General features: G+C 41.2%; 1 protein-coding gene across 1 annotated transcript in view; it reads right to left on the reverse strand.

Moving 5' to 3' along the window:
- Nucleotides 1–4,989, reverse strand: part of AGPAT4 (1-acylglycerol-3-phosphate O-acyltransferase 4) — a 76,932-nt gene extending 71,943 nt beyond the window's left edge. Inside the window, exons 1-2 of the mRNA XM_075203268.1 lie at nucleotides 4,838–4,989; nucleotides 3,188–3,268 (exon numbers count right to left, since the gene is read on the reverse strand). The gene's annotated coding sequence lies outside the window, so the exon portion shown is untranslated. The remainder of the gene's footprint in view (nucleotides 1–3,187; nucleotides 3,269–4,837) is intronic.
- Nucleotides 4,990–17,766: the final 12,777 nt, after the last annotated feature.

The raw sequence follows: 17,766 nt of genomic DNA on the forward strand, positions 1-17,766 counted from the left end.
TGCATGTTGCAGGACAATTCCTGCCAGTGCTTGAAAACAGCTTAGTGTAGAAAGTTGATTAGACTTTACTGTGTCTAAAAAAAGACAACTGGTCTTATATATATATATATATATTATATATATATGTATACATAGTATCACTACCACATGCATTCACATTAAAGGCTGTCTGCATACCTGGAAATTACAATATTGCTACTGCTAACTCATTTACAGCTGAATTTACTTCAACAGATTATAGTACCTTCTAACAACAGTAGTTTTTTAGAGCCTTATTTCAAAATATGAAGTACATTACATAGCCTTTACGATATTTATATCATAAGAGAAAGGGTGTATGTTTATTCTGCCTTTTAGTTGCCTTAGTATCATCTTAAAAAGGTCAGGACAGCTGGTAAAAATGGTCACAAATAGGCTCACTCCTATATCTTACACTAGATTATTGCTAAATGAAATGTGTGCTGCAGACCAACTCAGGTGTAAATCTGACTAGGCTTATCAAAAATAACACAAAGCAGACTTTGGGTCAATGTTGGCTCTCTTTTGAAACAGTACTGGCTAGCAGCCACAAAAGAAGTACTTTCAAGCCAACAAATTCTGTCTTTAGTTTTTCAGTATACCAGATGGATAAAGCAAGACTGACTGTTCAATTAACAGATTACCAGTTTGTATCATATTCTGATTACATCCAATGCAGTATATTATACAAAATAATTAATTTCACTTTAAAGCACACAACTAAACCAAATTTCCTTTGTTTCAACTTTGCTACATTCACGCTGCACAGAGACAATGCTTTCAAAGAGCTTAGAGAACGGCTCTAGAATAAAAACAGGTTTTCATTTATAGTAGTGACTAACTATATGCAAAGCACCTGAAATAACTATTCTGGAAACAGACTGATTTTATTATCTATTTAAAAACAAGACAACATAACAAGCAGCACTATACATTGAGGGGCTCATGATACAAATACATTACAAGCAATAACAAGAAACATAATGGAAAAATGGCCATGCCCAAATTATATTATTTTCGTAAATTTGTAAGGCGCCGCAGCGCCGTACAGTAGGGAAGACAAAGACATACATAAAACAGTACATACGTAAAAGAAGAACAGACAAGTAAGACAAGATTAATGGATACATGAAAACAAAGGGTATGGAGGACCCTGCTCATTAGAGAGCTTACATTCTAAAGGGAAGAGGGCACAGCTGAAACAAGAGGAGCGAGTGTGGCTCAGAGTGGAGATTGGGATAGTTGTGAGGGTGCATTAGTGTGAATAGTTGTATCGAGGATAAGGTCACCTCTAAAAAAGAGATGGGTTTTTCAAAGAGCATCAATATATATCTTATAATAATATTATCATATCTTGGGCTATTGGGGAACAAATGATAGCTAAGGCCGTGTACACACTACAGGTTTTTCAGCTGATTATCAGGCCAATCACACGCTAAACGACCGTTTGGCCCGATATCTCATTAGTATGCATGCTGCAACAATAAACAATTATCGTTCCAAAGTACATTGTATCGATTCATTTGATTTTCAAACTGGACTAAAAATGTTGTTCGAAGATGGAACAATATCATTCAAATTCTGCAGTGTGTATGCACTCATGACAGGCAGTGTCCATAGATCTATATGAAGTGTACAGTCATGATCTTTTCAGCCGATGGTTATGACAGATGAGGAGCACAAATCTGAAGGTGAATCATGTAAAATGTGTATAGTGTGTACACATAAATCAGCATGCTGAACGGGACTTTTTACTTTTAATTGTTGATAAAATTATTAAGGATATCACATTGGGAGAAATTTTGTATAGTGTGTACACAGCCTAAGGTAGATCAACAAGTGTAGCTGTTGGTGGGGAAAGAGTACTGTAAAATATATAAAAATAAGGCATTAGCAGAAAAATGTTTTTCACAACTTCCCACCGCACAAGGTACAAAAGGTGCATAGTAAGTTCAAATTACTTTCTACTCGATTTGAGATGCATCTCACCATTATATTTAAGTGGGGGTAATTACTGCTGGCACCTAACCTTTGGAAGTCATTTCTGTTGTTAATTGATGAGCATCTTTCCTGACTTCCAAGTAGATTCTGCTGGCTCCTAAAGTGTACGTTATTTTATTCAGCACAAACACAGGTGGTATAACGGACTGCCAAGCAGTTCTAGGCTAGTAAGGGTTCCACCACGTCGATGTCCTCAAGGGCGGCCTCTTGGCATGTTTGTTGTAAACAAAGTGAGGATAAGTGAATAATGAAATAACATAGAAGTCCATGATTGAGGTCAGAGCAAGATACGCCAATATTGGTGGCTGCAATTAACTGACACAGTTTCCAGACCACCCAGCAGGTCACATGTTCCAGGTCACCCAGCAGATGCACAGGGAGAGTTCACCAACTGTCTCAGTATCCAGAGCAACCAGCAGGTGCACAGGTGTATTAATATTTACCAGACATGTTGCAGTTTCATGTCAAGCCTTTTTCTTCCAAAGTTGAAAACAGGGAATGGTTGAAACTCAAATCCGCTGTGTTGTCTTTAACACAAGCACTTATTGGATGTACGGTGAAAAAGTGCTGTCTCCCTGGCATGGGACCCAATATTTATTTTTCCTGAATTGTGTGGTGGGATGTTATGTTTAAAATATTTTATAAAAAAGTGAGGTAAGTTTACCCATTAAGAATAATTTTCAAGCTCCAGTGAAGGCACACCCCCTGGAGCTTGGTTTCAGAAAATCTCATCCACATGTACTGAATAAGCACTTCAATTCTGATACTTTATTTTTTTTTTTGCTTCTCAACTCTGTATAGCCCTCTTTCACAGTTAGATTATAGACAGCTAGCTATACAGCACATTAAAAGCAGTAGAACAGGAAAGGGAGGTTGTACAGGAACCTTCCACAAGGCACACATGACTTGTCACTGTGACATCATCGAGCATTTGACTTTGCAACATTGTTAAAAGCCAGCACATTTTTATATGCACATTTATACACTTTTAAACCACAAACAATACTTATCATACAACCAAAGCAAGATGCATGTTTTAGAGAAAGCAGTTTTATTTTTAATACATTTTAAGCATTTTTGCCCTGTCTATGTCCTGAGCTTATTGTGTGCACAAATCATTGCTCAACATAGAAATACAGTCTGGTATATTTTTCTTTTCAGAACTTACCTTCAATTGGTAACAATCTTGTTAAAAGGGATCACCACCTCTTGTCTATTTGCAGTTTCTGTGACATCATCAGCTAAAAGACTTAAAAGGGTTAAAAGGAAAAAAAAACATCAAGATGCAATTTAATGTTGTACAAAACAAAACTACAAAAAAAATAGCTTGGCAACTTATTTCATTAGCCATATATAACTGTTTAATTCTAGCTTTTATATTATTTCTATGTTCCTATTATTTTTAAAAGACAGAAGCTAGCTCTGCTACTGTCCAGTTCAAGAGGTTTATTAGCCTATGACTAAAATCTCTTCACATATCTCAACATGCTTAATAGGAGTATCGACACAAAATGCTAAAAGGTAATTAAATAAATTACACAAAATGTATTAAGTTGATTGAATCAGTGATTAATCCTCCTTCGTTCCTGGAAGGCAACAAATCCACACTGTTTATGTGCCCTGACAGAACTTCATTTGCATATTTTGAGAGTTACATTAACTCGCAGCGCTTATATTTCTAGGGTTAAAAAAATATTAGACACACTGGTGGGCTCTGTCCTTCATGTTTACAGCAATCCCTCCCAGGCACACAGTCGGACTGAGTGTAATTCAATTTAAAACATTGTGTTTGTTTTTACTGTTTTGTTTTTTTTTCAATTTTGCTACATTTATTTCTTAACACGTACAGCTGGTGCGCCCTCAGGACAAGGTTGGGGATCACTATATGACTGGCTACACTACCGCCCTAACAGCCAGCGTGTTCCACTTAGCACACACACCAGCGCTGCTGGGCTTCTCTCGCTCTGTTTGGATTTCGTCAACCAGTTCTCAGTGCCCTTTTCCACTCAGCCGGATAGACCTGTGGAGGACTAGCACACGCTTTATTACTTGCATAATGTACACCTTCCCGTGCCTCCTCATTTCCTTAGGTAAATAATATAACCGCGTTACTCATATAACTGCTCCTGAGGTAGAGGAGGACGAAGCAACGTGTAGCTTCATCTCTCTTTCCATATACTGCACGCAGCTTGAAGCAATCCCCAGATGTATGAAAGAAATAGTACGCTGCCTCCTCCTGAGCCCCCTCTCCTCCATCTTGTCCCTCCCAATTACATGTAATATAGGGCTAGATACCCATGACATTTCCCCCTGGTTACCATGGAGATAATATGAAGGAAGGAGAGTCTGATGCTGGGTGGCACAAAGGCAGCAGCGTTTGCTGGAGCGCATCACAACAAGGGCTGATAAACACAAAAACAGGTTCTAAAATGCTCACATAAAATCTCCCCTATACTATTAAGCAGTCACACACAAGGGGTGGATTGGAAAAGCAACAAAGGTAAACTACATTTTTATTACAGCTTCACAACTTCCCCTTATTCATTCAAAGTACTTGGAGAACTGGCTGAGGAAAGGGCGTGCACGTGAACTAAACCCCTCTACTTCATTTACAAAAATCACACCCTAGAGAGAGCCTTTATTTAGTACATACTCAAATTTCTGAGAGAATGATTCGACTCTTTCTCTGCTCATCAACGAGATCTTCTGAACTGATCGTTCAACAGATGAAATAGATCAGGTTCATGAACAAGAAAAACAGCCATTAGCCTCAGTGCACTGATACATTCGTATTATTTCTATAGAACAGAACACGTACCTCGTGTATTCCAGAGCTGGACATGTGCATTTAAGGAAATAGACAGGACTGGCAAAGCCCCTAGTAAGTATAACTACTTTCCGATGCTGTGTATTAGATGAGCCAAACACGGGAAGAACGCCAGACGCCGCCTATGGGGTGGTATTAACAAAAAAAAAAAGGCAAGAATGGTCCTCATCTGACGTCTCTCCCCACTGTATGTCACTTCCTTTTAAAGCTACAATTCTTTTCTTCTCCTCAACTGATCTTACGTGTCTATTTAATATTATCACTCATGTTATTCTAACATCTTCTCCCACTTTGCCTTCTAGTGATTTGATTGTTTTGTGTGTGATTTTCTCTCTCTAGTTTCTGTGCATGTATGCAATCATACAATAAAAGCAGCATGATTCCACTACTTGTCACATAATGTCAAACTCTCTCTGCATTGCCCTCCAGTATGCAATATGATAGGAAAAACCACAGAATTAGCCATTTCTGAAACATGAAATCTCAAATTACTGATCTACTTGCATATTTAATGCATGCTCATTAAAAAATACTTTTATGCAGGCAGCAAAATATCTTTTATTTCCCTTCAGTTGTTTAAACTCAAAGTTTCAGATTTCCTCTACATTCAGTTTTGTTTAAATTTTTAAATCCATTATGCAACCTGAATTTGTATTAGTACCAGATATAGTAATATCCCTCCCTACGCTCAGCTAATGACCGCCGCCTCTCCTCCACTCTTATTACCACTTCCCACTCCAGAATCCAGGACTTCTCCCGTGCTGCCCCCCTTCACTGGAACGACCTCCCTCGCTCCATCCGTCTCTCTCCTAATCTGTGCTCCTTCAAACGAGCACTCAAAACTCACCTGTTCCTCAAAGCGTACCAACCTTCTACCTAACCCCGCATCTCCTCCTAACGTTCTATCCTCTCTCCTCCCGGTCCTTCTCCCCACACTTCAACTTCCTTCAATTGTGTCTGGTTCGTTTCACCCACCCTTAGCATGTAAGCTCGAATGAGCAGGGCCTTCTTCCCTCTTGTCTCCACACCTGTTCTTCTACTCCGCCTCTACTGCATTAACCTGCCTGGAGTTTCTGAAGCATTGGTATTTTTGTTTATTGTTCTGTACTGACTCACCCTGTATAGTCTACTGTTTGCTTTGTGTACGGCGCTGCGGAAATCCTGTGGCGCCTAACAAATAAATGTTATAAAATCATGGACCACATACATTTAAGCGCAGACTTCCAAAGACATAGAAGATGTTCAATATGGATATAGGCTCCTTCCACTTGATGATAAATGATTTTCCGTGTCTATAGGTGGGTATACCAGACCTATAACACACTCAAATGACACAAAACAGGGACAAAATAATAGTGCAATATGTTTCACAACTTAGTAATGATAGTCCCAAAAGAAGTCCCAAAAGATAGATCTTCTATATTCATTCACTTTGTGCAGGGAACAGAAACGACACCAAACAAAAATTCTGTGTTGTTTATATCCAACTCCCCCAATGATGTTATGCTTACAGGAATACAAATGGTATTGGGTATCTCATACATTCAAAGACAAACTCCTTCACATCCCATCTCAGAGCGAACTCCACCGATTGAATAATGCAAAACAATAATAAAACACAATCTGGTGCATTAACTTTTAAAAAACATGTTTATTGCATAACCAACATGTCATGCTTCACAGGTTAAAACATGTATGAAAAGGTGATGTATATATTCGTACCAGATTTTAGTTGTAATCATGCATGTATGATCAAACGTCAATTGTATCAGATGATCGTCCAGCAACAGGAACATGAATCAGCTTACACCCTACGCGTTTCGACTCAAGACAAGAGTCCTTGAGAAAGACTCTTGTTTTGAGTCGAAACGCGTAGGGTGTAAGCTGATTCATGTTCCTGTTGCTGGACGATCATCTGATACAATGATACAATTGATGTTTGATCATACATGCATGATTACAACTAAAATCTGTCAGGCGTCGTCCCTCTGCTCCTTCGGGGTCATGGCCTGTCACTTGCTCCGCTGCGTCTGGTTGCCTGGCACGGCCACCAGCTCCTTTGCACATGCGCTTTGCCAGCAACGGGACGCTATCAGGATCTACGGTGGCGGCGGTGGCTGATGACATGATGCCGGGAGCACTTCTTTAGCCACAGGTACTATTTAAGGCAGACTCTGACACCATCATGGTGCCAGAGTATTGGGTCATCCTGCTCCAGTGTACCATTTGACTATTCCTGACCATTCCTCCTGCTTTCCAGTGTTTCCTTACCGACCCGGCTTGTCTGAAGTTACCGACCCGGCTTGTCTGACCATTCTATTAGATTGTTCCCTGTGTACCTCCACTGCTAGCATGTTGCAGACGCGGCTGGCCTGAATACTCTCGTACCTCGCTAAATGGCTCAGTGAAGGACTGCGACCTGCGCAACTCCTGTGGCAAAACCCCCTTGTGGGGGTTCCTGGAGAAGACCGGGGCCGCATTAGACTCTACACTATCTACTAGAGCTGCACCAACGTTAGCAGGTACTTTTCGTATCAGTGTTGTGACACTTTGGGTTTATAAAAGGGCAACACCCCCTTTTTTTCTGGCCAGGGTGTATGTGTCAGTTTGTGTGGCCTGTCTGCGAATGAATTCTTTACCTCGTAATCCATTTCACGCAGTGCCTCCACCTTTGTCTGGGTACGGTAAGATCCTCATTGAGTCGTGTCTTGGCTGTAGCAAAACCAGAGGCACCCCTACTCTGAACCACAGACACACACAAATAATATATTACCACATCAGATTGATTTACATTTATTGATGTGGCATGTGCTTCTAAAGAGTTTTTCTGCCTTTTGAATCAAAAATAGACATTTGCAGTTTAAACAAAACACTTGCATAAAACTGGTGAACAGTACTATATATTATCTATTCTCTTTTATCCAGGTTTCTGGTCAGTTTTAAGCCCAGAGGATTTGCTGAATGCAAAACCGCCAGTTAAAAGACTGAAATCCACAGTTTAACAAACTTTACAAATCTATCCCTATTTTTAACATGATTAAAATGCAAGCTGCTGGTTGCGAGAGGCGAGACTGCTCAAACAGCTTTGCTTAAAGTGACAGCATGCACTTGTGTCCATGTGCATGCTGCCATTTGTAGTACCAAATGTATGTATTTCAAATGGTGTCTACATGAGAAAATATTAAGTGTTGCCATGTGTCATAAAAAGTATTAAGGCCCCACTGATAATCAAATAGTATGTTAAAACATCAAAACAGAGATTTGTAGACTGGTGATATTGGCTATATCAGTTTACTGTCGCTTTACTATCAACTCGCACTTTCATACATCAGCGGGTTCAAACTTGCCAGAGAGAATAGTTGAAAAAGGCAAATTGCAGCTTAATACATTTACCTCCGAATGTCCCTTCACTTTCATTATTAATTTAAGACATATGGCTAAACTGAGCATGATTTAAGAACATGTGAAAAATAAAATATTAAACTGCTGAAGGGGATTAATAATGTGTATATATTGGATTTTGCACTGAATAAAGAGATACATTTTAGAGCCAAGGAATTCAAGGGCTTTTCTGAGAATAAGAAAAACAATATTTTGAGTTTGGCAGAGGCAAACCTTTTCGTTAAGGGAAATGGGACAGGCAAAATGTTGCCTAGAGTAGAGTTTCCCAAACCCATTCCTCAAGGCTCCCTAACAGTGCAGGTTTTCCATATCTCCTTGCTGGTGCACAGGTGTATTCATTACTGACTGACACATTGTAACAGATCCACAGGTGGTCCTAATTATGTCACATGTGATCCTGAAAACCTGCACTGTTGGGGAGCCCAGAGAACTGGGTTTGGTAAACCCTGGCCTAGAGTAATATGTAAATGTAATAGATATATACAACATCCACGTAATTGATTAATGGACACAAATGGTGTATTACAGTACTCTCATAAGAATAAACAAAAATATTTCTTAAATACTACAAATATTTGCATAAAGATACAATAATTAATTAATAATAATAGCATAAACAATCTTATTAAATTTAATTTTTATTTAAAATATGTACAAAAGAATAATAAATACTAGCTAAAGCTCTGATATTGGATGTTTATGCTGCTGCATTTTCACATTTATAAATTATGAGATAACTACCTATTTAATTAAGTTGTATAACTTAATATAAAGCATAGTATCCCTGGTCATGATTTACACTGAGCACTGTTTAATACTGATGAAGGATAAAAATCTTGATATCCCATCTTCATAGTGCTGAATTTATCATTGTGAATATAAGTTAGAGGAAAATTATAATGCACTCAATTCACCTGGATTGAAAAATTGATGTCATGCATATAATTATCTTTCATTTATTTCATCATCATCACCATTTATTTATATAGCGCCACTGATTCCGTAGCGCTCTACAGAGAACTCACTCACATCAGTCCCTGTCCCATTATAGTCTAAATTCCCTAACATAAACACACAGACACAGAGAGAGAGAGACTAGGGTCAATTTTGATAGCAGCCAATTAATGTACTAGTATGTTTTTTTGGAGTGTGGGAGGAAACCGGAGCACCCGGAGGAAACCCACGCAAACATGGGGAGAACATACAAACTCCACACAGATAAGGCCATGGTCGGGAATTGAACTCATGACCCCAGCGCTGTGAGGAAGAAGTGCTAACCACTTAGCCACCGTGCTGCATGGCAAATGATTTGCAGCATAGTACATGAAATTATAGTAGTATACAATGCACAGAAAGCAATGATCCATAATATACTACATTACAAAATACACTGACCAGAAATCTATTAATTAACAGATAACTTGGTAATGCAGATCACGTTATTTATGGGACATTGAGTTAGAGCGATGGTAATGTCCAACGTGAATTAGGTCTGTGCTCAAGAAGACAGGGCTAGGGATGCAGACCTAGCGGTACCAATGGTGATGCAATAGTAGAATGTAAACACAAGGAAAGAGGGCTGTACTCATAAGAGCTTACATCTGAAAAGGGAAGGTGAAGATACAAAAAGAGTGGGGAGTGGTGGTGGAAGCAGAGGCAGAGGAGTTAGGAGGAGGCCATACATGAGAGTAGAGGCTAATCCAATAGGATATAGGAAAACATTCCACAGGTGAGTAGATGCCTGTGTGAAGTCCTGGAGGCAAGAGTGGGAAGAGGTAGTAAGGCTGCAGTCATTGGCAGAGTAGAGAGGGTGGGAAGGAGTGTCGGTAGAGATGCGGTTGGAGATGTAAGGGAAAGATTGTATGATGGCTCTTGTAGGTGAGGATTTTAAATTTAATTATGTAGGAGTCAGTGTAGTGATTGGCAGAGAGGGACACCAGAGGTAAATTAATGGGAGAAAAAAATAAGGTGGGCAACAGCATTGAGGATAGATTGAAGGAGGAGGTGACAATAATCAAAAGCAAGATATTGCATGAGAGTGAATAAGAGTTTTATCAGCTTCCATAGTGAAAATGTGCCGGATCTTGAAATGTCCCTGAGGTTGAATTGGAGAGGGACTAAATTTGAGAAGTGAAGGAGTGGGAGGAATTACCCCTAGGCAGTGGACTTGAGGACAGGATAGTGTTATCAAGATAAAGAGAGAAGGTAAAGAAGAAGCCTGGAGATGTGGAGAGGATCGAACGGACGAGTATTTTCAGAAATACTGAGTTTCAGAAAACACTAGGACATCAAAGATAAGAAGGCAGAGAGACAGTACGAGAAAAAGTGAGTATAGGTGAGAGGTCAGGGGATGATAGATAAATTGTGTTGTCATCAAGCCAAAGGAGCTAATGCGGTCACACAAAAAAATAGGTTTAGAAGGAGAAGGGCAGGGAGGCAAGAATGGGTCTTTGGGAAACTACAATAGGTAAGGGAAAACAAGGAGAGGAAAGTGTTACGGAGGCTTACAGACTGGAGAATTTGTAAAAGGAGGAGTCTATTGTATCAAAGACAACAGAAAGGTAGAGAAGGATGTGAAGGAAGAAGTGTCCTTTAGATTTAGTGGAGAGAAGGTGATTAGTGACTTTAGGGAGGGCAGTTTCAGAGGAGTGGAGTGAAGGGAGCGAAACCCAATGGGTCAAGGAGGGAGTAAGATGAGAAGAAGGAGGTGAGATGGTTGTAAACAACCCACTTGAGAAGCTTGGAAGCACAGGGAAGGAGGATGATTGGGTAATAACTAGAGAGAAATAACTAGAGAGAAAGAGAGACAGGATCAAGAGAGGGTTTTTTGAGAATGGGGAGCCAAGTGTATGCTTGAAGGAGGACGAGAACTTATTGGAGTAAAGAGATAAGTTGAGGAAGTGACCAAAGTGGAAGCAGGCCTTGAGAAAGTGTAAACAGAGGAGGTGAGACAGGATGTGCCCCCTTGGCCCCATCCTCTCTCACCTCCTCTGCTCACTCTCTCTCAAGGTGAAGAGAGGAAGTAAGGAGGATAGAAGGGCATAGACTTCATTCGCAAATACCAGTGTGAAGGAGGAAAATATGGAGGGGCTAGAAAGGGGGAATGGCAGTGAGGAGCGGCATCCCCAGAGAAAAGGGGGTTGGTCCAAGAAAGGACTCATGGGAGGAGATATCATTATGTAGAGAGAGTAGAGAGCGAGGAAGAAAGAATTTGAAAGTGGCAAAGAAGTGATGGGGGTTTGAGAATAAGGGTTACATGAGAGACTTGAAGTAGGACTGATTAGAAGGGAATAAAGCAAAATTTTAAAATGAGAGAATGAGCTTGATGTGAAGGAATTCGACCTGAGAGTGCAACATCCTCCAGAGCAATTCCACAGTATTGAATCAGATTGAACATAGCGAGTAGTACCATGGTTGAGGTGGGAATTGATGAAAGCTTATAGTGACAGCTGGGGTGACAGAGTAAGTGTGGGATTGTAAAGTGATACAGCCTGATTGGGACAAGAATGGGTGGTGAGGGGGAGAGAAGTGAGAACAGGTGGAGGAGAAAGCTGTAGGAACAATGGCTTCCAGGTTGCACCTGGTGAGAGTAGCTTCAGTAGAGAGGGAGGTAAGAGGAATAGGGAGATGTTAAAAGAATGGAGATGGTGGTCATATGAGTGAACAGTGAATCTTTGAAGAAGTCGGAGACAGTACAGAGATGGGTAAAGACCAGTGGCCACCGCTGTGGGAGGGAAAGGAGATCCATTGAGAGAGAACAAAAGAGGAGAGGAAGGAAAAAAGTTTGGAGGCATCAGGGTTGGAGGGATTGTCAATAGGGATGTTAAAGTCCCCCACGATGAGACAGGGAGATAGAGGAGAGATAGTGAGGGAGTCAGAGGGCAAAGTGATCGAAGAATTGAGAGACCTGGCCAGGGGGATGGTAAACAATGGCCACACGGAGGTAGGTCGGGTGGAAGACACAAATGGAATGGTCTTCAAAGGAGGAGAAGAGGAGGGTCAATTAGGAGGGAATAACCCCAAGTGCAGCTGGGGGGAGGGAAAAGAGGAATTTGATACTAACCCTTAAGATAAGGACAAGCACCCAAAAAATAAAAAGGCAGGAGAGGTGTTGTTATCATGAAATAGTCAGGTTTTGGTGATGACAAGTAGGTTGAAGGAATTAGAGATAAAGATATATGGACAGAGGCCAGTTTGTTGCTTACTGACCTGGCATACCAGAAAGCACAAGATAGAGGGAGGGAGGAAAGGGGTGAGAGATGTAGATGAGGTTGCCCAGGTTGCTGGATTGAAATGTAGAGTTTTGAGTAAGGGTGGTAACAGGGAGAGGAGGATGTGTAGCAGAACTGGAAGGGGGCCCACAGAGGGCAGTGGAAGGTGGAAGGAAACCTGCAGGTGGGAGAGAAGTTGAGATGGGGCTGATCTTGATCATTGATGGGAGAGGCAGTAGTAGGAAGGAGCAGGAGAGAAAATTGGGAGCAGGGTGAGGTAGGTATAGAAGGAGAGAGGGGGAGATGAGGGAGGGGGGCAGTTAAGCAGAGCAGGAGCAGAGGAGCAAAGAGAGGAGACATAGTGGGAGATGGAGGATGAAGGGGATGGAGAGGGGAGGAGGAGGGAGTAGGAAGGTTGGATAAGGGAAGCGGAGGGAAGGAGGGAGAGATGAGCAAAACACCATAAGGCTAGTGATAAGCCTGAGATTATGAATTGAAATTATAACTGACAAAGAATGACAGTGAGAGATTAAATGTGAGGTGAGGTGATAACTGTTGGTATAGTGGAGCACTACGCTCCGTCTCCATTATCTCTTATTCCCCAGTGGTCTAGTGGAGGCAGAAGTGGGACAGGGCATCTGTGTCCTGAATGCGCTACTGCGCTTGTGCAAACCACAAAGTGTAAGTTCGGCTTTCGCCAGAGACTTGACAGTGAACGGACGCACTAACTAGTAGCTGCGCTATGTATATGTATAAAGCAACCAAACTGTCTGCAAAGTGACCCGGAGGCTCCCCACTAATATAGAAGAGAATCTGCACCACAATACAATACTGCATAGACGTGCAGCATACCAAAGAGCCTGCCTGCATATATCTCTAAGAGTAGACTTGCATCTATATATACAAGACTGCATAATACTGTATAAGCTGATTGCCTGCTGTACTACTACAAACAACTGTGAGTACCTGCATATATATCATCTGTTGCCAAGTTCAATAAACAGCAACCTGTTTAAGTTCAAAAGTGTTTGTGACATCACATCCACCTAACACCGCTGACACCTATCATAACATCCAAAGGTATAACCAATAGGCTATGGGCCCAGCACTGACTGTTCAAGTAAATGCTTAAAGGTTAAGAATGGTAAAGGAAGTACACAAGAATAAAAGGAACCTGATATATCAGAAACATCCTTTATTTAAGTACACAAAGAAAAATGCACAGCACAGGCACCAGTATGAACTTTGCCAAGTTAAAGGTTCTGAGAATTATGCAATGTGGAAATTTGCAATGCAAATGCAGTTAAAGTAGAAAAAGTTGTGGAAAGTCACAGTTGATCCGGGAGACAGTCCAAACGCTGATGAGGTAGATAAAGCTATGGGTACCATAGGCTTACCTGTAGAACAGCACGTGTACTCCATCATTAATGATAAAGAGATCAGAAAATGAGAAGTGGACTGCTCTGCAAACTGCGTATTAGGACAAAGGTCTGATGAGAAGAATTAACTTTAGGTGTACACTGTATGGGATGAAATTAAGTCCTTGTGAGAAAATGAACAAGTACATAGACATAATGCTGTCAGTATCCCAGCAATTGGCATCTGTGGGAGCACAGGTGGATCATGAGGAAGTTGCAATGGCGATGCTGTAGAACCTCACACCAGAGTATGATTTCCTGGTAGTAACTTTGGAGTCCAATGATACCAATTTAACAACAAATCATGAGAGTTAAGCTGCAGCAATTCCAACAGAGAATTCCCGTTGAGGTAAATGCTGAGAGTACCACTCTACTCACAATAGGTAAGAAGTCCAAAAAGTCCAAGAATAAATTCTTCATATGTCATAAAATGGAGCACAAAGCATCTGAATGTAGGCTGAAAGATTCAAGTGGTGCGCAGAAGAAGTATGACAAACCTAATGAGTTGGCATTGAATGTAGCAAGAAGGACTGCTGGTATATGGACTCGGGGGCCACTAGGCACTTTAGCTGCAATCAAGAATGGTTCACTATGTTGAAACTATGTGATCCTATTTCACTTAAAGGAATTGGAGATAAAGTTCTTACTGCAACAAAAGTCAGGACAATCACAGTGCGCCTAAGCATTAAAGGTGAGACTGTCACTACAGAAATCCAAAATGTCCTGTATGTACCAGATTTTGGAACCAACCTTATCGCTATAAGCATCCTTGAGAGAAAAGGTTACAAGGTCCAATTCGCAGAGGGCAAATGTGTGGTTCAAAACCAGAGAGGGACTGTAATTGCAACAGCAACCCGGTGTAACCAACTGTATGTCTTAGACACCAAAGAATATCATGCATACCCATAACCCCCCTGGCTTCACTTTAAGGACAATGCATAACAACCTCACTGCCACATCAACAATATACAATAACCAATATACATATTTACAATGAGCTACAATGTCCCCTTATCCACATGTAATTAGACACTGCAGTTGTACTCTGTTCAGCTGGGAAACAAAAGCAAGGGCTATAAAAAGTACATGGTATAATCCACATTTTGTGAGAAAGGAGGGACCGGCTGGTTAGGGTGTTATCAAACTCATTTCGTCACAGCAACCATACATTGATCTGTAGTTGACAGGCCGAGTAACCGCGAATCGATCAGCATCAAGTGGGCCTTTTGTAAAAAGGTGAATGCAGATGGAACCATCGCACGCTATAAAGCCCACCTTGTTGTCAAGTGATACACACAAAAGTCTGGGTTTGACTACGGAAAGATCTTCTTGCCTGTTGCTAGATACAGCACCCTGAGGTTAGTGATTGCCATCTCCACTATCCATGATTTGTTGTTATACCAATTTGACTTTGATTCAGAATTCCAGTGAAGACATCTGTGGATAAAAGTTTAAAAATGACACAAGCAATGTTACCAACAAGCAGCTGCCCCCCCTTCAGCACACAATGTCCCCCTTTACCACACTGTGCCCCCCCTCAGCACACAATGTCCCCCATCAGCTCACAATACAGTACAAACCTCCCTCAGTACACAATGTCCCCCTTCAGCTCACACTACCCCCCTCAGCACACAATGTCCCTCTTCAGCTCACACTACTATATCCCCCTCAGTACACAATATCCCCTCTCAGCTCACACTTCCCCCCACCACAATGTCCCCATTCAGCTCACAATGCATTACAACCCTCCCCTCAGCACAAAATGTCCCCCTTCAGCTTACACTACCCCCCACCTCAGCACACAATGTCCCCCTGCAACACACACTACCCCCCAACACACAATGTCCCCCTTCAGCTCACACTACCCTGCCCCCCAGGACACAATGTCTACCTTCAGCACACACTTTTCCTCACTACACTCTCCCCCCTACAGAACACTAAGTCTCTGCACATATACAAGCCTTTGCTTACCTGGCTTCTTCTCTTCTCTCTTGTCGGCAGTGAATACCTATCCCCGCAGCTCCTCACTGACACTGTCGAGACGTGATGATGACATCACACTAGACAGTCAGAGAGGAGGGCTGCACATGGAGGAGGGGGAGGAAGCGGCAGTGTGGCAAAGGGGGGAGGGATGGCTTCGGGTGCAGGATCAATAATAAAAATAAAAAAAAAAATGGAAAAAAAAATCTGAAATGCTGCTGGCGCTGCGCCCCACCCCTTCCCAGATCCCAGCGCCCCAGGCTGCAGCTTGATCAGTCTATTGATTGATCAGGCCGTGCTTGTAACAAACTAGACTAAAAATCCACACTTGCAATGCAACCTAACACTGGCTAACATAGCCTAAAGCTGGGTACACACTGCCTAATTTTCCACCAACTTCTAATGCCAATCGATTTAACATCCGATCAATGGTCGAATCACTCGGTCTATAGACTGCATACACACTAGCCTCATTTTAGATGATAATTGGACCAGAGACCGTCCCAGATGCGACTTTTACAGCCATGTTGTTGTGAACAATGATTTCAATGTAATACACATTGAAGCGACATTTGCGGGTCATGTAACGATATACCAAAGACATTAGCATAAAGGGATAGAGCTTTCATTATAGTTAACACCCATAAACATATAAAAAGAGAAGACAACACTGTCTCTTCATTCACTCATACTTTTTTCCCTACAATGGATACAGTAGAAGAACAACAAGCAACTGCACTTTTCCTGCTTGTTGTGGCAAGAAGACTGCAGGTACAGAACCGAAGAAAAAGAAGGAGAAAGAATAGATCTTGTTGGAGCAAAGATTGGTTCAAGAAGAGAGACACATTCTCTCATATGCCCCTGGTACAGAAGATATGGAACCACAACCCAGATGACTTTAGGAATTTCCTGCGCATGAATGAAGCCACTTTTCAGGAACTGCTCCAACTTGTAACCCCTCTCATCCAGAGGGAGAATACCCATTTAAGGAGACCTATAGCACTGGAGTAAAGACTAGTTGCAAAGCTAAGGTTTTTGGCAACAGGGAGGACACTGGCAGATCTAAAATACAGAACAGCTATTTCACCTCAAGCTCTGGCTTTGATAATACCTGAGACCTGTGATACTATCATCGAAGTTCTCCATGAACAGTACATGAAGGTTGGAAAAAGAAATAGTCTTCATTATAAAAAAAACTTTATTAACATAGATAATATTCAAAATAAACATTATAGTAGTAAAGTGCAATGCCAAAATTAGTACCAAAGCAACAGTTTATAATTGTTCATAGTGAAAAATTTCACCTTTATCCATTTGAGATGTGCTCCCAGTATAATGTTGCATACATTCTGATGCTATTGGTGTGGATGTCATATAGGTTTGAGACATTACGCCTATGGTAGCATGCTGCAGCTGTGCTGTACGAAATGTGTACGCCTGTTTGTGTCTGCGGTTAGATGGTGAAATAACTGTTTCCAGCCATAAATCCTCTGCGGTAGCCCTACACATAAGGTCACACACCAGCCTCTCCATTTCATCTTATATACGCTTGCTACAACTTTTCATTTTACTAGCCAGTGTTGCTCCCAGGAAATCAAATGTGTGCTGTTCCTTTATTTTGCCATCAAAGTGTTAGTGCAATCAAGTATTTTGTCTGTTAGCGCATCAGTTTCTTGTATTTCACGTATTCTTCAACTCTTTTGCTTCTGAATATTTTTTGCTTGTGTACTGGCTTTGGGCACGTACTGCCTATCAGCTGTCACCTGGCTTTCAAGTACAGTGCTATTACTTGTTGCTTCTTATTTCTACTGCAATTACAAAGGATTTTTTAGCATAATTTAATGCCCATACTGGATGCCAACTATTAATTCTTATTTGTGGATATTGGGAAAAATGGTAAAGTCTCAGA

This window comes from Mixophyes fleayi, chromosome 3 (assembly GCF_038048845.1).
Source record: "Mixophyes fleayi isolate aMixFle1 chromosome 3, aMixFle1.hap1, whole genome shotgun sequence".
NCBI classification, from domain to species: Eukaryota; Metazoa; Chordata; class Amphibia; order Anura; family Limnodynastidae; genus Mixophyes; species Mixophyes fleayi.